Source organism: Oryctolagus cuniculus, chromosome 12 (genome assembly GCF_964237555.1).
Source record: "Oryctolagus cuniculus chromosome 12, mOryCun1.1, whole genome shotgun sequence".
Lineage (NCBI taxonomy): Eukaryota > Metazoa > Chordata > Mammalia > Lagomorpha > Leporidae > Oryctolagus > Oryctolagus cuniculus.
This window is the reverse complement of record NC_091443.1, coordinates 29,945,754-29,971,955: the sequence shown is the minus strand read 5'-3', so window position 1 is coordinate 29,971,955 and position 26,202 is coordinate 29,945,754. Positions and strand designations below refer to the sequence as shown.

The 26,202-nt window shown below is 38.5% G+C and overlaps 1 long non-coding RNA gene across 5 annotated transcripts in view; it reads left to right on the top strand.

Moving 5' to 3' along the window:
- Window positions 1-5,815: 5,815 nt before the first annotated feature.
- The window catches only part of LOC103351202 (LINE-1 retrotransposable element ORF2 protein), a 354,869-nt gene continuing 334,482 nt past the window's right edge, over window positions 5,816-26,202 (top strand). For 2 of the 5 annotated variants that reach the window (XR_011380460.1, XR_011380459.1), the window contains exon 1: window positions 5,982-6,219. This is a non-coding gene — a long non-coding RNA (LINE-1 retrotransposable element ORF2 protein). Of the gene's footprint in view, window positions 6,220-26,202 lie in introns of all 5 variants that reach the window. The other 3 variants (XR_011380457.1, XR_011380458.1, XR_007910240.2) reach the window with 2 other exon arrangements.

Here is a 26,202-nt window from a genome sequence, read left to right as displayed (position 1 = left end):
ATGTTTGAAATTATACGAATAGTATAATAAAGTTCTAAATACCTTTATGTAGATTCAGCATGCATTTATATCCTGCTCAATTTTTTTTAAAACAAAGATTTATTATTTATTTGAAAAGCAAAGTTACAGAGAGAGTGAGGGAGAGGGAGAGATAGATATCTTCCGTCTGCTGCTTCATTCCCCAGATGGCCGCAACAGCCGAGACTGGACCAGGATGAAGTCAGGAACCAAGAACTCCAGCCTGGTTTCCCAAGTGGGTGGTAGGAACCCAAGTACTTGGATCATCTGCTGATTTCCCAGGTTCGTTAGCAGGGAGTAGCATTGCAAATGAAGCATTTAGGACTTGAACCAGCACATAAGCTGGGCCCTGCTACACTGGTGTCTCATATCACTCTGTGCTGGAATGCCAGACCCATGATCAACTTTCACTTCTCATCCTCTCTGTTTTTCTCTCTATTTACACACACACACATACCTCTTAATATTATTATATATTCTTCCCAAATAACTAGCAAGCAAATTGGAGACATCATATACTTTTACTACTATATATCTTAATATGACTTTCTAGGAACAAGGATACTCTTTAACATAACCACAGAATTAATATTAAGTAAGACAATTCCTATTGATATTATAGTATTATCTAATCCACACTCTATATTCAAATTTTTTACCCTGTCATTTTACATGATTCAGTGATCCAGGATCAAAACACTGCATCGTGTTAATAATAATATCCTTTAACAGAGCCTTTATTTATCTTTCGTGACTGACTGACATGTTGAAGCATTCAGGCCAGACTTCTCTTTGAGTTTCTGTATGATTAGATAAAATTATGTATTTTTGCCAGTAATCTCACAGAAATAATGTTCTTCCTTTCCTATACCTGCAAGTACATGGTCAGTTTATTCCACTATTAGTGATGTTAATTTTGGTCACTTGATGGATAGCCTTTCTGATTTCCTTTATTAATAAGTATTTAGGAATTTATAAATATTCTATTATTCATCAGACTTTATCCACTCTTTAAGGTACCCATTGATGCTTCTTCTGTCTCCATAATTCCTTCTATGTTTATAAATTGGCATTCTACTTTAGGGAACATTTCCTTTTTCCTTCTACTTATTCAATTATGTGCCTTCATAGTATTGTGAACTCTTAGTCATTATAACAACCCATTATTGTAATTATTTATTTGATTATCTAATTACTCTAGATTTGGCCAATGACAGCCTCTTCAAGCTGGTCCCTCTGTCCATTTGATAGGGCCTTGCCATCACTTTCAGGTTGGTGGTATGTTCCATGTTCAATTTCTACTTTCTCTATCCCTGCCTCAAAATAAATTCTTTGACCAAACAAATTCTGCTTCCTTTTAGTGGATAATGATGTTTAACAAATCAAGGTCTGGGCATTAGTTATGTTAATTAATACTGGCATATCACTGTCTCCACACTCAATTGGTGTGAATTATGCATGTTCATTTTAACTGGTATACCATTGCTTTTAATACTACTCAGTAGAAAGAGGCATATGTCTATGTGTAGGTATGGGTTTATGTATGCATACATATATCTAATCTCTCTCTTGGTCACCATTAATACTCAGGTGAATAGGTACATACTTACAATACATAATGCATGCATATGTACTGAAATTTCCTACTCCACTCAGCCACACAGGGTGAATTCTCGTCTGCTCAATTTTCATATCTGTTAGCACCTTTTTGAGTAACGCAAATTCATGCTCATGTTACACTCAGTATTATATTTGTTCAATCCTAGAATATATAAAATACTCTGAAAATTGTAAAAACCAAGCCCACTATCTAGACTTCACCATATTTGGAAAGTTTTTTAGATTCTTACAGAGAAAGTCACAAACATTAGTTTCTAATTCATTGCATGGCAAATATGCATTCCTGTGCAAACTACTCACTATCAAAATATGGTGCTTTTCTAAAACATGAGAAACATGTTTGTGCCCCTTCCCATCCTACTGAGAAGCACCAGTTTTCTGATTTTTTCAGTATACATCAGTCTTGGCTGTTATGAACTTCACAAATCCTTAACTATCTGCTGTATTATGTAACTTATTTTACTGAACCTAAATCATAGAGATTAATGAATGTACTGTGTGTACCAATATTAATATCATGAGTGCTCTCTCTCTCTCTCATAGAACTCTATTATATCATTGTATATATACTAAAATTTATAATTTTTCTATAGACTAGGGTTGTTTTTGCAGTTTTGTGACTACAAAACATCTTCTATAAGCCATTTTTGGGGGATTTATGGTTTTATTTTTATTGGGTAAAAAAGAGGAAATGGTAGGTCATATATGATGGACAATATAAAAAATTAAGAAATACTTTCTCTAAGTAATTGTTTTATTTTATCAGAAAATTATTCAAAAGGATGGCAAAAAATGTGTATTATGAAAAAAATATGAATAGATTTCAAAAATTTTTTGTGTCAAAGTGAACTTAAACCTATTATCCATGAACTTTCTGAATACCTGCATGCTACCAAGTATGAGCTTCCATAACTGCACATTAAACATAACAATTGACATTGTTAATCTTTGTAATTTTAGTCATTCTAATTATTTTGTACTCATATCTAACTGTGGTTTTATTTTGCATATTTACAATAACTAATAATGTTGATCTTTTTAAAACTGATTATTTAATTTTGTATCTTTTTTGTTAATTGTACCTGTGTTTTACCCGTGAAAATTTTTGTGCTATTTATTATTTATTGAGATTTGGTGTTCTTTGTGTCTTTTATGTGCTCATCTCTAATTGGCTATATGTTTTCAGAGGATTTTTTCAAAGTATGTGTCTTTTCTCTTCATTTTCTTAAGCATTTTTTTTAAAAAATTATTTACGTAAGGTGAACACATTTCATGTATTTCATATATACAGATTTAAAAACATATAATGATACTTCCCACACTACCCTTCTTCCTGCCCATGCTCCCACCCTCCACACACCTTCCTTTCTTATTTTTCTTATAACTTTCCAATGACATATTTTCAGCTTATTTTATAAAATAAACCCTCTACTAAGTAAAAAAATCAGTAAGTAGTAAGTAGAAAAACCACTGTTCCTCAAGAGTATAGACAAGGGCTGTAAGCAATAATCAAATCTCAGAATTTCAATTTCATTCATATACATTACATTTTTTTGTACTATTAGTTACAAACCAGAGAAAACATGTTCATCTTTTTGGGACTGGCTTATTTAAACATAATGGTTTCCACTTGTATCCATTTTGTTGCAAAAGACAGGATTTAATTATTTTTTATGACTGAATAGTTTTCTATGTGTGTGTGTGTGTATGTATGTGTGACTATGTATGTCATCTGTCGATGGACATCTGGATTTTGTCCTTATCTTAGCTATTGCAAGTTGATCTGCAATAAACATGGGAGTACAGATAACTCTTTAATACACTGACTTCATTTTATTTGGCTAAATTCCTAGGAGTGGGATGACTGGGTGAAATGGTAGATCCATTTTCAGATTTCTGAGGAATCTCCATACTGTACTCCATAAGGGTTGTACTAGTTTATACTCCTGCTCTTTTTTGCTTTCCATTAGCCTGGAATATCTTTTTCCATCCTTTTACTTTCAGTCTGTGTATATCTTTGTTCTGAGGTATGTTTCTTGTAGGCAGCAAGCATATGGGTCTTGTTTTTAATCCATTCAGCCAGTCTATATCTTTTAATTGAAGGATTTAGGCTATTTGCATTCAAGGTATTATTGATATGTAATGACTAGATCTTGCCATTTTTCCATAAATATCCCTATTGTTTCCTTGTATTTCCTTTGCACTTTTACTAGGAGATTTCTTGCATTTACATTCTTTCATAATGATGACAGTTTCTGTGTGTAGCACATCCTTAAGTATCTGGATGAGTAGTGACAAATTCTGGCATTTTCTCCTGTTTTGGAAGGTTTTTATTTCATCTTCATTTATAGATGGGAGCATTGCGTGGTACACTATCTTGGGCTCAAGATTTTTTTTTTCTTTTAAGTATTTGACTATGTCCTTCCGTTCTTTCCTAGCCTGTAGGGTTTCTGAAGAGAAATCAGCTGTCTCATTGGAGTCCTCAGAACGTGATCTGGCATTTCTCTCAAGCACATTTTAGTTTTTTTCTTTATGTTTTACAGTTGAAAGTTTTACTACAATGTGTTATGGTAAAGATCTTTTCTGGCCATATCTATTAGGAGTTCTATATGCTTCCTGTACTTGAATGACTCTTTCCCTATCCAAAATAGGGAAGTTTTTGGCTATTATTTCTCTCCAAAGGCCTTGTGATCCATTCTCTCTTTCCATTTCTTAAGAAACTCCTAGGACCCATATTTGGTCATTTGACAGTATGCCATAAATCTTGAACACTATTTTTAGTTTTTCTAATTTTTTTCTTCTTTTTTTTTATTTGTCTGAGATGTTTCCAAAGATGTGTCATTAGCTTGGATATTCTTTCTTCAGCTACAAAGTATATTGTTAATGCTTTCCATTGTATTTTTATTTGACATATTGAATTCTTCATTTCTAATATTTCAGTTTGATTTCTCTTAAGTATTTCTATCTCCCAGCATAACTTTTCATCCATGTCATACATGGATTTCTTTAACTCATGAATTTGCATCTCATTGTTTTTGGTAATTTTTAAAAAGAAAAAAAGATTTATTTATCTATCTGAAAGGCAGAGACACAGAGAAGCAGAGGTAGAGAGAGAGAAAGAGAGAGGTCTTCCATCCAGGTTCACTCCCTGATGGCCATAATGGCAATAGTTGTGCCAATATGAAGCCAGGAGCTTCCTCTGCACCCTGATGCCAGCACAGGGGCCTAAGGACTTGGGCCATGTTCTACTGCCTTCCTAGGTCACCGCAGAGAGCCAGATCAGAAGTAGAGCATCCGGGACTTGAACTGTCACCCACATAGAATACTGGCACTGCAGGCAGTGGCCCCACTTACTACAGTACTGGCCTTTTTGAGTAATCTTATGATCATTCTTTTGAATTCTTTTTCAAGCATTTCATCTTTGTTTTTACATTCTAATATTGAAGTGTTGTTGTGTTCATTTGGGGAGTCATTTTGTCTTCCTTGTTTATGTGTCTCCCATTTCTGTGTTTATTTTTATTTTTTTAAAAATTTATTTATTTATTTGAAAGAGTTACACAGAGAGAGAAGGAGAGGCAGAGAGAAAGGGCTTCCATCCTCTGGGTCACACCCTAATTGGCTGAAACAGCCAGAGCTGCACCGATCCAAAGCCAGTAGCCTGGAGCTTCTTCCTGGTCTCCCATGCAGCTGTAGGGGCCCAAGGACTTGGACCATCTTGTACTGCTTTTCCAGGCCATAGCAGAGAGCTGAATCAGAAGTGGAGCAGCAGGGACTTGAAACGGCACCCACATTGGAATCTGGCACTGCAGGTGGCAGCTTTACCCACTATGCCACAGTGCTGGCCTGGCCCCTCTATTTATTTTTAGGCATTTGTGGAACTGTTGTTGGTTTTCAACTCTGATGGCTTTTATCTTTGAAATTTGCCTCTGTGGCTTAGTGGGGTATCTGCTCCTTTACTGGATATTCAGAGATGTGTGCAGAGTCGAGTCAGGAAGCTCAGGTTGGAGCTCAGGCGTGGTGAAAGAGTCCAAGGTCACACCAAAGACAGGGATGGTGTCTGTTGTCAGCAGGGGTGAGGAAATGATCATGTCAGCTGGTGTGATCCCTGTCTCACTTCCCCCCTACCAAAATGATCAATGCCAGGGGCAAGGCCACAGTAGCTACACATCCTACCCACATATGTTCATGAACCACAAAGAGGCTCTACGCAGTCCTCAGTGTGAGCACAGAACGCTCTGCAATGACCCACCCTAGGCACTCAGTTGACTTTGAGCCTATGAAGCGAGACACAGTGATTGCCCAGAGACCCAGCTCTACCCCACACCCTATTGTGCAGTCACAGAATTCCCACAGTCATAATGTGCTGGGCTCCCACAGTCCCAGGAAGCAGGGGATCCACCCTCAGCCCCGAGAGCCTGCTCTGTCCACAGAGGAAGCCGTGACATTCTCAGAGCCAGCTGTCTGTCAGTACCACCTTGGCAGTGTGAGCCTGAGAGCCTGTGATAGAGTGGGAGGAAGGGAGCACCTCACAGGCTCAAGTGGGCACCCTGTCTCCTGCCAACAGTCTGGGCCAGACTCAAGGTCAGTGGGGACCATGATGTATCCCTTAGATAAAATCCCCTGGGTGCACGAGTGCTTGCCTTACTAAGACGGGTCTTCCTCCTTGCTGGTTATGGGCAGACCTTGTGGGGGGGTTGGGAAGCAGGGCACGTGCTCTCCAGTCTCCAAGTCAGGGTGGTTCACAAGGTTCACAAGGCAGTGACCTGGGTTGCTGCAGACTCCTCTCACTTCTCTTAACATGGTGTCTCCTCCCGATTCTGATTCTGATGCAGATAGGAACAGAGCAGAGGTGCCCTGCTCTACTTTGAGCTGCTGAGTGTGGTGCTCTGTGAAAGCTGGGGAGAAGGAAGCAATGTGGCTTCCCTGCTCCAAGCCTGACAGTTGCTCAGACCCCAGTCAGCTCCCCAGGCCAAGGCAAAAGCCAGTGGGTGACTGTAGAATTCCTGCTCAGCTAAAACGAGTATTGAGGTGTCCAGCAATTTCCTCCTGCCTAGATGTGGGATGATGGTGGCTCACAGCCAGCAGCTGCAGTGGTGTCTCTGTGTTCTCTCCTCTCGGACCTCGGAGTTTTCATTATATTTCATTTTTCACTTCTTTGTGGAAATTTTCTGTCCATCAGACCTCTGGAAACACAGTCATTCCTTTGTTCTTTTCATATCCCAGAGCAGCTTAAGTTAGTGTGGTCATACCCTATTCAGCCATCTTGGAGCCCTTAAGCATGTATTTTTGTTGTTAATTTTTGTAAGGTTGATAAACTCTCTATATTATACTTTTAGTAGTATTATTACAGACCCCCCTCCTGCTTGCCATTAAGGAGCGAGTTGTGGGGAATGCTACAGACTCCCTGCCCCTTGTTATCAAAGCGCCAGCTGGGTCTAAGCAAACCTGTACTGCCTGGTCCCACACCTGACATAAAGGCCTAGTCACATACCTAAAATAAGATAGTTGTGCGCTCCTGAAACTGCTTTAAGTGGCAGTTTACTCATTCCTGTATGTAAATACCTTACCTTGCAGTTGTGATTTGTTAATCCCTGAGGGCCTAAATGTGCTCCCTGAAATTGCCCCCAAACTGCCTGAAACTACCACATTACTGCCTTCCTAAATTCAGGGTGTGAAAGTAGGGAAAGACAGAGGATCGGGGCATGACTCTTGAGGCCCAAGTCTTGTCAAGCCCGCATGCGTAAATAAATTGTGTGCCTCTGCTCCCAAAGCCTCAAGTGCCATTTGATTTCCTTGGTCATTGTCCATAATGGTATTTACTATGTTCTGAATGTTTTTGCCTCCTGTCCTCAAAATTTGTATGTTAAAATCCTAACCTCCAAAATGATAGCAGGAGTTGAGGCCTTTGGGAAGTGATTTGGTGTTTGGGATTAATAGGGCCCCTAGAAAGCAGTCTCGTCACTTCTACATGAGGTTACAGTGCAAAAAGAACTCTGTGAATGTCTAAGAACCAGGAAGTCCACCCTCATCAGACACTGAGTTTGCTGATCCCTTGATCTTGGACTTCTCTGCTTCCCAAACTGAGAAATTAATTTGTGTTTTTCATAAACTACCCAGTTTATGGTATTTTGTTAGTGTAGCCTGAAAGGGTAGTATTGCTTTCTATTTCTTTGTCTACCCTGAGGTAACAGATACATTCTTCAATGTTTTATTTGAAGAGTTTTATATTTTCAGTTTTCATATTTATTTATATAAATATTATAAGGTTAATATTTTGTGAAGTTGTGAGATTGGGTTCTAGTTTGTTATCTATTCAAATGGCTGCAGAATTGGCTCTAGCACTACTTGTTGAAAAGATTTTCTTTTTCCCACTGCCTTCGTTGAAAATCAATTGACTGTATCTTGGTAGAGCTATTTCTGGATTCATTATTCTATTCCAGTTGTTTTTTTTTGTCTGTTATCACTGAAGATTTATAGTGAGTTTTGATAGCATGCAAATTTTAATATTATTCTTTTTCAAAATCCCTTGTACATTCCAGATCTTTTCAATTTCCCAATACATGTTAGGTTGAGTTTGTTAGTTTTACTAAGAAAGCCTACTTGAATTTTGACTGAGATTATTAAATTCTCCCCAATCTATTTGGTCCTCATTGAGGTGATCACTTCTCTCCCCTTCCCTTGTTTTTCTGCTAATAAAGTGGATTGCATTGAATCACAAACGTTGAACCATCATTTCAATCTTGAGATAAACCCCTCCTGGCAATACTTTGTATACTTTTTATATGTGGTAGTAGATAGAAAACTACCCCAAAGGTGTCTACATCCTAATCACCCAAATCTGTGAATTCAGGGACCTTACCTTCTACGGTACAGGGGCTCTACCAGTGTGATTAAATGAAGAATTTTGGGATGGGGAAATTAGCCTGAATTATTTGGGTGAGCCCAGCGAAAACACAGCATTTTTATAAGAGAAAGAAGGATGATCAGAATCATAGAAGAGAGCAGAAACTGGAGTGTTGTGGGGACACAGTTTGAGAAATAGGAGATGCCTCTAAAAAGCTGGAAAATAGAGGGAAATCGATTCTCCCTAGGGCCTCTGAAAGAATGTAATCCTGATAAACCTCATTTTTGAGGTCTGAACTATGGGGTATTAAGGCTGTGTTTTAAAGCTAATGAACTTTTAGAAATTATTGATAGCATAGTGGGCCATCCTCCACTGCCTTCCCGGGCCACAGCAGAGAGCTGGCCTGGAAGAGGAACAACCGGGACAGAATCCAGTGCCCCGACTGGGACTAGAACCCAGGGTACTGGCGCTGCAGGCAGAGGATTAGCCTAGTGAGCCTCGGTGCCGGCCAGGTCTCTACCTCTTAATACCACTGCATAGAGGATTAAGTTCCATTTGAGGCTTGTTGAGTTACTGGATCTGCAAGTGCATGTTCTCTGTTGGGAGAGGAGGTCTGTTGCTCTTTTGCAGCAGTGGGTTGCTCTTGCTCCAGGATTTCGTTGTTTTTTGTTGTGTTTGTTGCTTTTTCCTAAGGGGTGGCATTCGTTTGTCCCAAGCGATTGAGGTGCTTAGTGGAATTTATCAACAATGGGCGTGCTGGAAATTGATCATGGGGATCAATTTTCTTGTGTTTTCCTTCTCTCAGCTTTGATAATCTTAGTCTATTGTTTGAAACAACACCACTTGAAAACACTTATACATTATAATCGGTTTATATACTTTTCTTAGGAAGAAAAAGTCTAATAATTACTATTTGTGTCATGGTTGAAAGTAAAAATCAAATATGAATTTTTAAATAATTGACTTAAGAATATGGTGATTATTTGCTAATATGAAAGTAATACCTTTCAGGTAGCCCCCATTCTAGTATAAGGGAAAGATGCATTTAATTTATTTCTATCCTGATTTATTTTATCATGAATTTAAACCTGCTACATACAAACTTTCCTTAAAACTGGTATTTCTTTGTTGGAAGGTATACAGTCATTGTAGATTCAATTCAGCTAAAACAGGTAACACTGGGATATTTTTCCTTCATTTAGGCAGCAGCAAATTCCTGACACAAAAAAGGTATATAATGTCACCTTGCCTACACAGAATCACTTAGATTATACATATGCAAAGAGGGTACTTCAGGTTTGTATTCCCATTATAAGCCTGAATTTATTCAGAGTGATATTAGTACTTAAGCACTAATGTATTCCATTTGTAAAATACTGCCATTAAACATTCAAATAGAGGTTCCATGTATCCATCAAGCCATTAGCAATGTTATTCTCCTTTACTCCTGCACATGGGCTGCTATCTTTCAAATATGTGCCATTTGAATCATATTTGAATACTTATTAGGCAAATTATTAAAATCCATTGTGCTTTTTTGAAAATAGGCATTGTTTTAGCATAGATGTATTTACAAATAATAATTACAAACCCCTTGTTGGATTAATTTGTTTGTAATTGGTAAATCTTTCAAAATAGAAAGGTAAAATAGCAGTATAATGAGTCACCCATATAATTCTATTACGTGATTTTTTTCATGAAATTCAAAAAGCCGTTTTAATACTTCAGCCTAATATGTATTTGGTAGATATTGGCATTTGTAGAGACAAATCAACTTTTAAATGATTGACACATGGAGATCAGATTTCCTGGCTGGATTAGTTGTCTCACAAGTACAGTTTGAATGAAATGGTAATTGGTGTTTCCTGTTTTGGTGATACTGGATCAGCCTTTGTTATATGTCATGATCTTTCCTGCACCATATGCAAAGAATGTTGTGGTTCATGATAATTAGGGGGCTGACATTTGTAAATAGATAAACCAGAGTGTATTTAGGGCCATGCTTACAAAAATACTTTCAGACAGTTGTATTCCCACATGTAATCTTATAAAGAAAGGATTGTACTGGTGTCCAAGATTACCCATCATCTCTGGCCTACTTTATGTGCACAGTCACATAGAAGCATATCCTGTGCCATCAATCATGTATCTCTGCAGAAGAATAAATATTTAAGAAGAGATGTTCTATGGTGAGATCTTTGTACAAAGCAAGGGTCTTACTTAATTTTGGATCCTTAGAGCTTTGCACATAATGGTCATATAGTTATTTTTTGAATGAATGATTATATTTATTTATGCATGAATATAAATACATTGAGGAATGCCAACTTTGTGCTGGGTAAGTGCTATGTTGTATTTTATTGATTTTTTTTAATCCTATAAAATAATGCAGAGTAGGAAGAAGGATTTCCTACTAGTCTCTGTGTTGAAGCTTACCTACCCACGTTTTCTTGCTTTTGATTAATTTTACAAGATATACTTTGGGGAATCTTACTTTCAATCCACATATACCCCATAAGGTGCTCTACAATAACTTTTAGCCCTGTGTTTGAAGGGGCTGATTGGATATATCAGTATCATCAATACCCTTAAGGAAAAAAGTGACAGACACACTAATATGTGTAAAGCATGCTCTTTAAGAAATTATAAAACCTGAAGCTAAAATTGGAAAATGGATTTTTGGTCAGAGACAGGTTTTCTAACGGAATCTTATTCAAAAAAAATCTGTTTCAACGTGTACAACCACTGGTTGTTTATGAATGTCTACAAAATGGCACATGTATCATGTACAGCTTAGCAGAAAGAATGTTGAAACAATTTTTATTGATCTATCCATCATCAATATGAACTGTAAGGTTAGTATTTTATAAAAATTCCATTTCTTAATGATTCCAATATGTTAAAGTCTGCACATAGGTTATAGACACTTAATTAGTAATTTATATTAACTGAACACATTCATCAGCTGTAACCTTTTAACTCATTTGAATGACTGCTTTTCTTTAATTTTGGGTTGTCCTTGTTGTTATTGATGTGATTCACTCTATCTCCAGCTTACTGAAAAGAATCAATTTCACAAAAGTAGCTCACTGATTTGTAAAATTATACTGAAAATAAATAGTACAATATTTTAAGATTTATTTATTTATTTGAAAGGCAGAGTTACAGAGAGGCAGAAGCAGAGGCCCAGAGAGAGAGCGGTCTTCTATTGGCTGGCTCATGTCCCAGAAAGTCTCAACCACTGGAGCTGTGCTGATAGGAAGCTAGAAGCCAGGAACTTCTTCCAGGTTGCCCACCCAGGTGCAAGGGCCCAAGCACTTTGGCCATCTTCCACTGCTTTTCCAGGCCGCAGCAGAGAGCTGGATAGGAAGTAGAGCAGCTGAGACTCGAACCAGCACCCGTCTGGGATTCCTGCATTGCAGGCAGTGGCTTTATCCACTACACTACAGCACTGGCCCCAAATATTACAATTTTGAATAACATTTAAATATATTGATGAATGGAATTCAGTGTGACTATAGAATACAAATTTAAATTCATCTTCAGTTAATCTTTTAGAGTGTTGATTTTGTATAAGCAATCTAAACAAGTATGAAATAGGGATGATTAACAATCTTTGTATCTATACTCAGCAAAACACTACTCACACATTCAAAGCCTGTAATATTTATTGTGTGCTGTGTACCATGCAGAGTTATAGAAACTGGAAATACATCACTAAACCAAACTCCAAACTCTTAGAAGCTTATGTGTAGGAGAAAGTAAACATATTATATTTATATATATATATAAATATATATATTCATGCACATGTATATAGAGTATATTTATACATAAATAGTATAAATAACAATTTAGATGGATAATAACTACTATGGAGATTAAAACAGAATAAAAGAAATAACAGGTGATAAAAGTGGAGGAAGGGGATGTTTTTAGAGCATGATCAAAGAAAGTCTCTCTGTGATGTAAAACTGGCATAGAACAGAGGAAAAGCATAGATGCCTGAAATAGGAAATTCCTAGCGACCATGGTGTGCTTGTGAGGCACATGCTCTGGGTCTCCCTGTGCCAACACCCGCTGCAGCCTTGCAGCTCGCAGCCCACAGTGGCAAAGCCTTCCTTCACCATTCCCCTGTGCTGTAGCGTGTAGGAGAGTCATCGGCACTCTCTTCGTGGCTATGGCTGTCTCTTTGAAGTAGACCTACAGGCTTATTCCAGAAAATATTTCTGGTCGCTGCAATTGGCAAGACTTAAAGGATGTTATACAACAAGCAGAAGTAACCTATGCGATATAAAAACACAAACAAGGCCAGGGCTGTGGCTCACTTGGTTAATCCTCCGCCTGTGGCACCGGCATCCCATATGGGCACCAGGTTCTAGTCCCGGTTGTTCCTCTTCCAGTACAGCTCTCTGCTGTGGCCCAGGAGGGCAGAGGAGGATGGCCCAGGTCCTTGAGCCCTGCACCCACATGGGAGACCAGGAAGAAGCACCTGGCTCCTGGCTTCAAATCAGCGCAGCGCCGGCTGTAGTGGCCATTTGAGAGTGAACCAATGGAAGGAAGACCTTTCTCTCTGTCTCTCTCTGTGGGGAGCAACTCGGACTAGACTAAGTTACTGGAATTAAGACTTATTCTATGCATCTGCTCTCCCACAATATGGCGCTGAGAAAGGAGGAAACAGCTGCTACGCAGCTGCCTCTTGCCAACTTGAGTGATGACCTCCAGGAGCTGATCCTGCTCCTGATTGGAGGAGAGCAGCGTACTCGGCGTGTGGGTAGCAGAGTTGGGATTGGCGGAAGAGGACTATAAAGGAGGAGAGAGACAACATGCACCAGGAACATCTATCTGAAGGAACACCTGTGCAGCCCCCGAGAGAGCCGGCCGGCGGTGTGCCGCTCCCCTGCGGAAGTGGGGAAAGTGGCAGGGGGAACCGCCCTTCCACGGAGGTGGAAGGGTTGGCAGCCAACCCGGGAAAAACCAGCAGCAAACCCGGGGAGGGCCGAGCAGACGAAAGAACAACGCAGGGTCCTGTGTCGTTCCTCCACGAAGAGGGGGAACGACACTCTCTCTCTCACTGTTTATCTGTCAAATAAAAAAAAGCAGAAACGAGGCTGTAATTGAAGTGCAAGTAGGACTGGATACACTGGGTGGTGCAGAAATATTAGGCTTATTGAAGAGAAGCTGTCAGCAAGTCATGGGTGATCTTATTCTCTAAGCAGATCTAGATCATAGTCTAAGGTCACGAAGGAGCTGCTGGGGTAGATCTCGAAGTATTTCTGAAAGTTGCTCCTGTCCAGGCAGAATAGCAGAGGCCCATCACAGTCTTTATCAAAGGCAGGAAAATCTAGATCAAAGAGCAAATCTAAACCCAAGTGTGATCAGGACTCCCGTTCACATTCTCGAAGCAAATCTAAGGATGAGAATGCAAAATCCCCAAGCAAGTCTCTATCTTGATCTCAGTCCCCGAAAAAAAAAAAAAAAAGTGACAAATTCAAAATCCAGATCAAGGGGCCAATTCACCCCTACCTGTTGCACCCTCAGAGACACGTTCTGTGTCCCCTCTACCAAAAAGGGGGACTTTAAGGCCCTATTCTAGGTCTCACTGGAGGTGAGATCGAGTTCCGCAGACTGACTCAGAACTCTTCGTTCTTTGCGCATCTCACAAGACTCCTGCTTGCTTAGACAGCTTTTACCTGTTTGTGCTTGTCCTCTTCAACAAGAGGAATCTCCTAAAAACAGGATCATGCAGAAATTTGATTTGTGGACAAAACTGATGAAGAAGATGAATTTCTAAAATGGTGGCTTGAGTCAAAGAGCCTTTCCCTTCTTGTAGAATTAACACAACTTTGATTTTTATAGCTTTTGATATAAAATCACTTTTGTAAAGATTAAGCTCAATTAAATTATTGTTGAGTATTTCAACAGGATCTACTATACAATTTTAGTTGCTTTATTTGTTTTTTTTTTTAAATTAACCATTTAAAGCTTTGGATATGGAAGCAATTTTCAATTATGGTTTTTAGAAAGTTTTGAGCTATGTAAAATTTAAATAAAATATTCAAAAAGAAGAAAATCCCAAATACAGGAGCAGTAACAATGGCCTTGGGAAAGAAATATTCTCAGCCATATTTAAAGAACAGAAAATAATGGACATAATGGGTCTAGTTCAGGAGACTAACATTAAATAAAAAATAGGACAAATCATTATTTACCTGCAGGTTGTTAAATACTGTGAGAGAAAGGCACAGTGTGCACATACAGTGTCTATGTCTGATCTTAGATGCTACAGAATTCTATGTGAAAAGTGACCTTCACTATGAATACCATGAGATGTGTGGGCTTTACCACATGATGGACTTTGGGAAAAGAGAATGATTTTTCTTGAAAGAAGCAACAGTTTGTATGAAGATCTAAAGGTGAAAAAAATAGAGAAAAGGCAGCCACATTGGAGCATGTTGTGTGAAGAAAATGACAGCAGATGAGATTGGAAATATAAAAAGGTAAAAGATAATGTAGATAGAGCCTTACGGGTCATTTTCATGGTTTGGGCTTCTACCTAAGGCTAAGGTGTTGATTATTGGTTTAAATAGAGGAGTGACATGAGTATGTTTTGAACAACACTCTGAAGACTTGATGGGAGGGTTCTCTGAGGAGAGCTGTTACATTCTTGATCTTGGAGATATTGTGGCACAGAGGGCTTCACTGCCACCTGGGATGCCCACGTCCCTTCTCAGGGTGCCACATTTGAATACTGGCTACTCTGCTTCCAATCCAACTTCCTGCTATTGCAACCTGGGAGCCAGCAAATGTGGGCCTCTGCCACCCACATGGAAGACCCAGTTAGAGTTCCAGACCCCTGGCTTTGCCTTGGTCCAATCCAGGCTATTGCAGATATTAGGGGAGTGAACTAATGGAAAATACTTCTCATTCTCTTTTATTTCTTTTCTCTCCCCCTCTCCTTCTGTCTCATTCTTACCTTGCTCTTGTTACTCTGCCTTTCAAATAGAAAGGCACTCACAAACAAGAATCAACTTAGGGAACTATGTTTAAATTCTTAGTTCTTACAGAAGAATTAGCCGGTAATGATGTATGGTTATGCTATTTATGTATGTCAGTGAAACAGTCTCTAAAATTTTGTCTGTATGCCAAATTATGCATTAGGCAGGGAGGTTTCCCTACTTTCATATGTATCTCTTTGAGGCATTAGAATGATGAAGCTCTTGAATTTACTCACAGGAAGTTTAGATGACAATCATCAGCATGGAATTTCTTGGGAGTCTTTCAAGAAAAGGGCACTGAGAGGGACGTGTGGCCACTGGAAAACACTGAAGAGAATGAAGAGTAGCTTCTGAAGGAAGCTGTGAGTCAGTAGAGAATTTAGAAAGCAAACAGAAGGGTGAGTTGTTGAGATGCCAGGGAATTTTAAGAATAACTAAGAACTTTCCATTACTGGGTGCTGATGAAGAAATGTAATAAACAGATAAGAAAATCCTTCCTGATATTTCAGAGAATCTAGGATTCAGGGAAGACATAAAATATAATTTTTAAGACTTATAGGAAAGAAAGTTTTAGACAGTCCAATGACAGTAGAATATGCTAACCATATTTTGTCCAAGGATTTCTTGTAATTTCACAAAGGATTTATCTAGAGAATTGAATGTTCATAATAAATTTTAATTTAACAGTTAAAAACTTTGGCTCTCTTAGTTGCAAAATTTAAATTGAGGAGAACATTGAAAATGCTTTTGATGAAATCCTAATTCAACTTCTCTTACTCAAAGTAATTTCTAGGCTTCACAGATTTAAAGCTCTTAGGTGGGCTTTATCCAGAAAATGAGTTATTCCAGGATTAGAAATGGCCGCTTTTCAAGTCACATCATTCAATATAGAGTCAGAATTATAGAACCCATGTATTGCTATGAAAGGAATAGACAAATCCATTTTGACTAACATTTCTGTCCATGCAGATAGAAACATTACTTAAAAATAACAAGTAGTTCATCTTAAAAAAAATTCAAAATTATTAAGGATTAATTAAAACAAAAGTTTTCTTATGTGTGAGTGTAAATAGCATGCCCACTAGAAATAGTTAACAGGGGAGTTCACATCTTCAAAAAACATCTCATGATTTGTTGTTTTATACTAAGACCCTTGGTGTTTTAAAAAAAAATGAAATAAGAGGCAATATGACTCAGTCCAGTAATTAGAAAATAGAGCTTCAGCAAAGATTATTGACATTCACTAATTCCCTTGGGAACGTCCGTCTCTCTAGTTTTCAATCTTGTAAAACTGAGCTATTAAAATGGAATAATTGTGTATGATAGTGATGATGAGGAAGCCAAGATTATTTTCCATGAAATCTTCCTATAGTGTCAGAACTAGGGTGAGGCTGGGAATAGGAAAAGAGATTTCCTTAACCCTTTTCAAAACTTTTGCATATTTTAGAGGCTCATTGGCTTTATGTTGAAAGTTTTGGCTTGGAGAGAAAGTAATTTGTATGTTTAGTTTCCCTCTGGTTCTAGTTTGATGAGAAGTAAGATCTATGATTTTCAGGTGGATGTACTCCCTTTTCCAGAATGGGGGGATTAGGAGAGAAGCTGAAGGGGCCTCTTGGCCTTGTCAGAGATAGTAAATCTAGATACATGATACTCAGGCTTTGGGTTGTGAACAGAGAGCTGTAATGCACAGCCCATGCAGATATGTCCACACTGAACAGAGGGGGACAAACATGCTTGCTCCTTTCCCTTATCTGGATCCTTGGGATGTTAGGACAATTTTATAGAAATCAGTGATGATACAACCCTTCAGAAACTATAAGCTTTTGAATTTTTTTTTTATTTTTTGACAGGCAGAGTGGACAGTGAGAGAGAGAGAGACAGAGAGAAAGGTCTTCCTTTTGCCGTTGGTTCACCCTCCAATGGCCGCCGCGGCCGGCACACTGCGCTGATCCAATGGCAGGAGCCAGGTACTTATCCTGGTCTCCCATGGGGTGCAGGGCCCAAGGACTTGGGCCATCCTCCACTGCACTCCCTGGCCACAGCAGAGAGCTGGCCTGGAAGAGGGGCAACCGGGACAGAACCTGGTGCCCCGACCGGGACTAGAACCCAGTGTGTGGCACCGCAAGGCGGAGGATTAGGCTAGTGAGCCACGGTGCAGGCCTCTTGAAATTCTTAAAATCTCAGTGCCAACAGATCTATCAACAAATTTCTTCCTGCCGCCAAACTGATTCTATTTCCTGTATACTCCAAAATCATTTTCCTCTAGTTATCCAAATTTAATTTACTCTTTCTGTATTCATTCCCTCTTTTGAAAAGATTTTGGAAAAATAGCCTAAAATTGATATTTTTGCATTTGCTAGATTTTTTTGTCTTTCAAATGGGCATTCTATCAAGTTTAATCTAAAAATTATATCAGTTCCCATTTTTCTCTACAGCATTTGGCATTGATTATCTTTTCTCTCTTGTAGTTTCCTTCTCTTTGCTTCCAACATACTGCACTTTCTTTTTTTCCTCCAACTGGTTTGAAACATCTCAACTGTCTCTGTTTATAAATCTTAGCAGTCCCCATGTTTCCTAGATTTATCAGAATTACTTGTTCTCTTACTTACATTTTTCAGCATATCTACTCTAAAAATGACTTCTAAGTATAAAGCTCAAGTTTTTGAAAAATGAGTGATTACTGAATAATTAAAAATTAAATTGAAAGTGGCCGGTGCTGTGGCTCACTTGGCTAATCCTTTGCCTGTGGCGCCAGCATCCCATATGGGCACTGGGTTCTAGTCCTGGTTGCTCCTCTTCCAGTCCAGCTCTCTGCTGTGGCCTGGGAGGGCAGTGGAGGATGGCCCAACCTGCGCCCACATGGGAGACCAGGAGGAGGCACCTGGCTCCTGGCTTTGGATCAGCGCAGCAGGCCAGCCGTGACAACCATTTGAGGGGTGGGCCAACGGAGGGAAGACCTTTCTCTCTGTCTCTCTCTCTCTCTTACTGTCTAACTCTGCCTGTCAAATAAAAAAAAAATTAAATAGAAGTATCTCTAAAGTGATTTGCAACATGAGAGGGTTCTTGAATGGCACAAAATTAAACTGAAGTTAGCAACTTGTTGCTTTGAAATGTCAGAGCATCCTCTTTATGACTAGTTTGATTTATCTTCCATAATATAGAAGTTTCTTTATTCAGTTATCTATTAAATTAGTTTTTGATTATTGAAGATGTATATTATATAAACATGAAAATGTAAAAAATTTAAAAAGAACAATTGCATTATTAGATAAGACTAAAATTTTACTCTGTGATAGACATTTACTAAAAATTTATATGCATTGAATAATTATTTCTCAAAAACACTACTAAGAGGATGTTAATATTCTTTAATTTTTGAAGAAGTGATAGAAGTTACTTGTCTCAGTTTATGTAGATGTTTAGTGGCAGACCTGGGAACAGACATAGGTCTGCCTGACTTAAGAGCCAGACCTCTTGATCACTACCTTGTCCTACACAGGGTTAGCAACTGCAAACTTCAGAAGCATCTTTCTTCATTCTCTCTTCTACATGGTCTAAGCCATCACGTCTACCTGATAAAAATGTTGTATTCCGCGTCTATGAGAAAATGAGGATTGTCGTATATCCACTTCTGGCCCAGCACCTAGAAGCGCCTTCCCAATAGCTTGTGTTCATCAGTGCTGTTCCTAATTTCATTGAAGCCCAGCTCCTCCTTCACAGTGGATGCTGTAACTCTCGCTACCTAACCTCTCAGTATAAGATCTTAGCTCTGCATGGGCCATGGGAGATGAAATGTATATGAGGCTGGTCCTATTTCCCTTTTCTGTCCCATTCCTTTACTCTCTTACACTACCAAGATTGAACAATGAGAGAGTATGTTAAAGTTTACTGATGAGTTGGAGATAACTAAAGGGAACATAGAACACATTTAAAACTGTTTACTAGTACTGTGGCGTAGTAGGTGAAGCGACCGCCTGTAATTCTGGCATCCCATATGGGCCCCGGTTCAAGTCCTGGCTGCTCCACTTCTGATCCAGCTCTCTGCTATGGCCTGGGAAAGCAGTAGAAGATGGCCCAAGTCCTTGGGCCCCTGTACCCATGTGGGAGACCCGGAAGAAGCTCCTGGCTCCTGGCCATTGCGGCTAATTAGGGAGTGAACCAGCAGATGGAAGACCTCTCTCTCTGCCTCTCCTTCTCTGTGTAACTCTGACTTTCAAATGAATAAATAAATCTTTTTTAAAAAACTGTCTACTAAACACCACTGTTTCCTTATATGTATGCCAAGGCACAGGATGATTAATTATACTTAGAGCAATTTTCTTGTGGACTCAAGCCCTTGCCTAGGTATGCTGCTCTCTGGGTGAGCCCTCCTTGCCATCAAGGACGGTATTCTACCTTGTACTCCTCAGTTTGAATATCTTGCTTTCTGCACTGTGGGAAACCTTACCTCCTACTCAAAGAAATTTGGTCAGTTGATCTGGCCTCCTTTCCCTGTTTGTGCCTATTGCCCACATAATCTGGGATATTTTGTACATTTCCAGTAGCTCTTATCCCAACCAACACCTATCCAGTTAAGTAACACTAGAGTGGACATCAATAAGACAGGTCAAACTGGACTTTTGTATTTCAAATATGACATTGAAAGTTCAGTTACAGAGTTTGGCATCCCAAACTCAAGTTGGATACCCAAGTGGTCTCCCTACTTGTATACAATGCAAATATGTCCATTCATTTCCTGTAGTACTATAGTCACATATGGCTCACACAGATAAGCATTAAATCTCGGACATAACAGTGTAACTCTATCCAGAATTTTCTTCAAGTGTTGTGAAGAATATGTACAAAAAGAGGCCAGGTTAGAATTCCTGTGAACAACAGCACACACACAAAAAAGTACATAAACACAAAGGCTACTTACACTGAACTTTTTTTTGTAGAACCTGATATTATTAACAGTGGGAAATCTACCATAAAATTTGTCTGATTAGAGAAATAGGAAGTAAAGGATAATGATGCAATGATAATTTCTTTGAAACTAAATTACATCCAATGATTTTCTTCTTTTTTTCTGTACAGAGAAATATTTATTGAATGATCAACAACTGGGTGTTTTCACAGTTAAGCTAAAGAAACATTTTGTTACCAACATCTCCTGATGGAAATATAAAGGCTAAATTAGCTCAGTTATTTCTTCTTCCTCTTTTGATTTTTAATTCTCATACGAGACCATTGTTATCCAGCAGAAGGCAAAATGTTATTGAAATAAAGGCTTTTCTATAAAAAAGACACAGTTGCTTGTGCTGGCCTGCGGTACAATGAACTGGGTTTCCTAAAACACAGAGTGGGAATGCAGGGACAAGGATGCAAAGAATGGAGCCAAGACAAGTCCTGATCAAGGCTCGTTTATTGAACAAATCCAGTAGTATTTAAACATGACCAGTTGTTTACAAGAAGGAGCACAAAATATTTACATATCAAAAAGGCTTTTAAGGTTACAATAAAACACTTAGGTGATAAATGCAGGTTTCAGGTGTGACTGATTATCTGTATCATCTCTTGTGAAAGGTTTAGCAGTGAGATAAGGTTCTTCCTGCCTTTCCCTCTTCCTTAGTCTAATTGTCTGTGCCAAGAAGTCTCCATTCATATGTTTAAGTGTAAGCAAAGGGAGAACCGCCTGTGGCTGCCCACAGTTGCTTCCCTAACTCCTCCTGTGAATGTAGTTGGTTCTGCTATTACTAGGTTGTTGGTGACCCCAAGCAGTAAATATAAAACAGATTTCATATTTACTGAAATCTCAAGTAGTAAGCTGGGAAAATATAAGTCCACTAAAAAATGATGTAAAGGAAGCTACAACTCACTAAGAAGCATTAACAGAAACGACCAACACTCCGTGGGTACTAGAAAGCAGCTTAGCCAGGATGCATGCTTGTGCCCTAGGAGGCGAGATAAACTGAGCTATATTGAGTTAAAATTCTGCTGTTTAATCCTGCTTTGCTTGGGACACGATGAATTTGGATATAATCAGTAACGCCTCTTGTTTTAGTCATCAAAGAAGGCAAAAAACTTTCCTGCATCTTTTACCTTTAACCCGCTTTCTAGGTGGTCTATCTTTACAGACCTATTTGTAGCTTCATTAGTTCCTTGATTTTATGCTAATATACATTTGCTCCAGGAACATTTTTATCATTCCTTTGTTTTCAACTGTGATTTTTATATTGGAAATGCATCTCTCTATATACTAACCTAACCATCTTTCTGTATCTGAATTTGTAGCCAGCTATAGGCACTGCCTGTAAACCATTTCCCAGCTACCCATAATACATACATATAAAACTACATAGTAATTGTATAAGTGTTTATATATCATTGATAATTTTTAAATTTTTTCCTTTTATTTGAAAGGCGGGCATGGGAGGACAAATGTTCTCTGAGCACTGCTGACATTCACTTATGCTATCAACATAATATGTTTTTACAATTCCGGCTTTCTTTTGTTTTTTTAAAGATTTATTTATTTTACTTGAAAGTATGAGTTACAAAGAGAGAGGAGAGGCAGAGAGAGAGAGAAAGAGAGGTCTTCCATCCACTGGTTCACTCCCCAGTTGGCCACAACAGCTGGAACTGCGCCAATCTGAAGCCAGGAGCTTCTTCCAGGTCTCCCATGCAGGTGCAGGGGCCCAAGGACTTGGGCCATCCCCTACTGCTATCCAGCAGAGAGCTGGATGGAAAGTGGAGCAACTGGGACTCGAACCAGTACCCATATGGGATGCTGGGGCTTCAGTCCAGGGTGTTAACCCGTTGTGCTACCTTGCTGGCCCCTACAATTCCTACTTTCATGTGACCATTAAAAGAAGGAATATATTCAATTTTATTTAACTTCTCTGAAACTAAGGTAAATGGAAGTTCTATTAACATTAAAGCATTTAGTGAGGAGAGCAATTATTTGATGAGTAAATATAAGCAGAAAACTTGATGGCATAAAATAGTCTTTAGAGATAATATCAGTTATTATTTTTTTTTTTTAACAGAGTTAGAGAGAGACAGAGAGAAAGGTCTTCCTTCCATTGGTTCATCCTCTAAGTGGCTGCTACGGCCGGCATGCTGTGCCAATCTAAAGCCTGGAGCCAGGTGCCTGCTCCTGGTCTCCATGTGGGTGCAGGGCCGAAAGACCTGGGCCATCCTCCACTGCACTCCCGGGCCACAGCAGAGAGCTGGACTGGAAGAGGAGCAACCAAAACAGAATCCAGCGCCCCATCTGGGACTAGAACCCGAGGTACCGGCGCTGCAGGCAGAGGATTAGCCTAGTGAACCGTGGCGCCAGCCATATCAGTTATTTTTCAAAGTACTAACCCTAACACATTATGTTAACAAAATTCTTTACTCATTGTATCCTACATCTTATGGTTATTTCCCTGTATATGTTACTTCATTATTATAATTGATGCTCCTTGAGGATAGGAAAAAAGTGCTCCACCTTGAGGTATTTTCTAAATATTTGGTTCTTCACTGACTTTTTTTTTTTTTTTGACAGGCAGAGTTAGACAGTGAGAGAGAGAGACAGAGAGAAAGGTCTTCCTTTTTCCATTGGTTCACCCCTCAAATAGCCACTATGGCCAGCATCATTAACTTTTTTATGCTCAACAGTGTACACCAAGGTATTTGGAGATTTAGAAAAACACAAAAATTATCCATATTAAAGTAAACAAAAAGAAAACCATTAATACTAATTAATTATTAATTATTTGGCTTCAATATTTTTTTCAAGATTTATTTATTTTATACAAAAGAGTACAGTGATAGAGAAGAGGAGACACACACACACACACAGAAAGAGAGAGAGAGAGAGAGGTCTTTCATCTACTGATTCATTCCCCAAATGGTTGCAATGGCCAGGGCTGAGTCAGGCTGAAGCCAGAAGCCAGCAGCTTCATCTGGGTCTCTTACGTGAGTGGCAGGGGCCCAATGACTTTTACTGCTTTCTCAGGTGCATTAACAGGGAGCTGGATTGGAAGTTGAGCAGCTGGGACTCAAACTGGTGGCCATATGAGATGCCTGTGTCACAGAGAGTGGCTTAACTGCACCACATTGCCAGTCCAATAATACATTTCTTTTTTTGTTGTATTTACAACATCTTTTTCAAAAAATTTTATTAATATAAAGAAAATAGATTTCATGTATTTCATATATATAAGTCTAAGATGTCAGTATTTTTCTTCTTCCCTCTCTTCCTTCTCTCAGTCCCCCTCCTTCCTTTACTTATTTTCTTTAATTTTTGTAAAAACATAACTTTAATCCACTCTATAAGAAAAGACTAAATATATCACTAACCACGATTTTCAAGTAAAAATAGATCACAGTTCTACAGGAATATAAACAAGTATTATTAAAAACAAGAACAATCAACTCACAAGATGTCCATTTTGTTCCTAAGCACTTTTTGTATCCTGTATTAACTACCACATACCAGAGAAAACACGATATTTGTCTTTTTGGGACTGGCTTATTTAAGTTTTCTAGTTGCATTCATTTTGTTGAAAAAGACAGGGTTTCATTTTTAATGACTAAGTAGTATTCCATTGTATATATGTACTGCAGTTTAGTTATGCAGTCATCAGTTGATGGACATCTGGGTTTATTCCGTATCTTAGCTATTGTGAATTGAGCTTTGGTAAGAGCATGGGGGTACAAATAACTTTCACATGCTGATTTCATTTAGGGTTAATTCCCAGGAGTGGAATAGTGTGGTCATTTGTAGACCTATTTTCAGATTTCTGAGGGATCTCTGCATATCTTCCATAATGGTTGCACTAGTTTGCATTTCCACCAACAGTGGATTAGGGCACCTTTTTCCCCACATGCTCACCAGCATTTTTTTTTTTTTTTTGATTTTTGAATGACAGCCATTCTAACTGATGTGAGGTGAAACATCATCATGATTTTGATTCTCATTTCTCTGATAGTTAGCTATCCTGAGCATCTTTCCATGTGTCTGTTGGGCATTTGTATTCCATCCTTTGAAAAATGCCTGTGCATATCCTTTCCACATTTATTAACTAAATTGTTTTTTAAATTATTTATTTATTTATTTATTTGAAAGTAGGAGTTACACAGAGATAGAAGGAGATGCAGAGGCAGAGAGAGAGAGAGTTCTTCCATCTGCTGGTTCACTCTCCAATTGGCCACAATGGCCGGAGCTGCGCTAATCTGGAGCCAGGAGCAAGGAGCTTCTTCCGGGTCTCCCACATGGGTGCAGGGGCCCAAGGATTTGGACCATCTTCTACTGCTTTCCCAGGCCACAGCAGAGAGATGGATCAGAAGTGGAGCAGCCGGGACTCGAAGTGGTGCCCAGATGGGATGCCAGCACTGCAGGTGGCAGCTTTACCCGCCACGCCATAGCGACAGCCCCTAATTTGTTTGTTTTGTTGTTGTTGGTTTCCTTGAACACTTTATAGATTTTGAATATTAATCTTTTACCAGTTGCATAGCTTTCAAATGTTTTCTCCCATTCTATTGGTTGCCTCTTCACTCTTGTTGAGTGTTTCCTTTGCAATGGAGAAGCTTCTTAGCTTGATGTAATCTCATTTGTCTATTTTTGCTTTTACTGAGTGTCCTTTTGTGGTCTTTCCTAGGAAGTCTTTGAAAATACCAATTCCTTGAAGAGTTTCTCCAAAAATTTGAGAGCTTTGCTTGGTACAGTATTCTGGGCTGAAATGTTTTTTCTTTTAAGACTTGTTCTATGTCTATCAGTTCTCAGCTCTCCTGTAGGGTTTCTGATGAGAAATCAGCTGTGAGTCTAATTGGAAATCATTTGAAAGTAACCTGGCATTTCTATCACATACATTTTAGAATCTTTTCTTTATGTTTTACTTCTGAAAGTGACTTTAATGTATCATGGTGAAGATCTTTTCTAATTATGTCTGTTAGTTCTGTGTGCTTCCTGTACTTTAATGTCCCTATCTTTCTCCAAAGATAATTCTCCAAATTATCTTTCTGCTATAATTTCACTGAATAGGTCTTCTAATCCATTCTCTCTTTCCACATCTTTAGGAACTCCAAAGACATGTATGTTTGGTTGGTTGATAGTATCACACAAATCTCGAATGGTATTTTTTTTTTATTTCTCTGAAATGTTTCCAAAGATTTGTCTTTATTCTTACTTTCTTATCTATAGAACTAGGAAATGTTTATTTCTTAGCTTTTAAGTTGGATACAACCACCAGCTGCTCTTTTACATTTCGGTCACAGGGGAAATAATAGCTAATTTGTTCAGAGAAAAGCCTCACAATTAGTGTTATTATAAAGCAATTCACAAAACAAATATTCTTTAGGGAAAAATTGTTTTTAGCCTTCATGCCAGTATAAGAAAATTTAAAATATTATCATCTTTAAAGATGTTTTTCTTCCCAATAGTTTAAAAATGTATTTATTTGTCTACTTTATTTCCTACATAGTTTAATTTTTATTTATAAGCCCAGGTGATGTAGGAAGTCACACTTTGGGCATGTGGTTGGAACCGCTATAAACTTCAACAATTTGTTTTCCTGACTCACTAGGGTGGTACAAGAAAGCTATTTTTGAGTGATAAACAGAAATGAATTATGCAAAAATCCTTTTCTGTTTTCTTCTGTAGCATGTAAACTTTTCATACAATACAGGATCTTTCAGTCTATTTCAGAAGACATACCTCTCATGACTAAATAAATTTAACAATGAATAAGGACA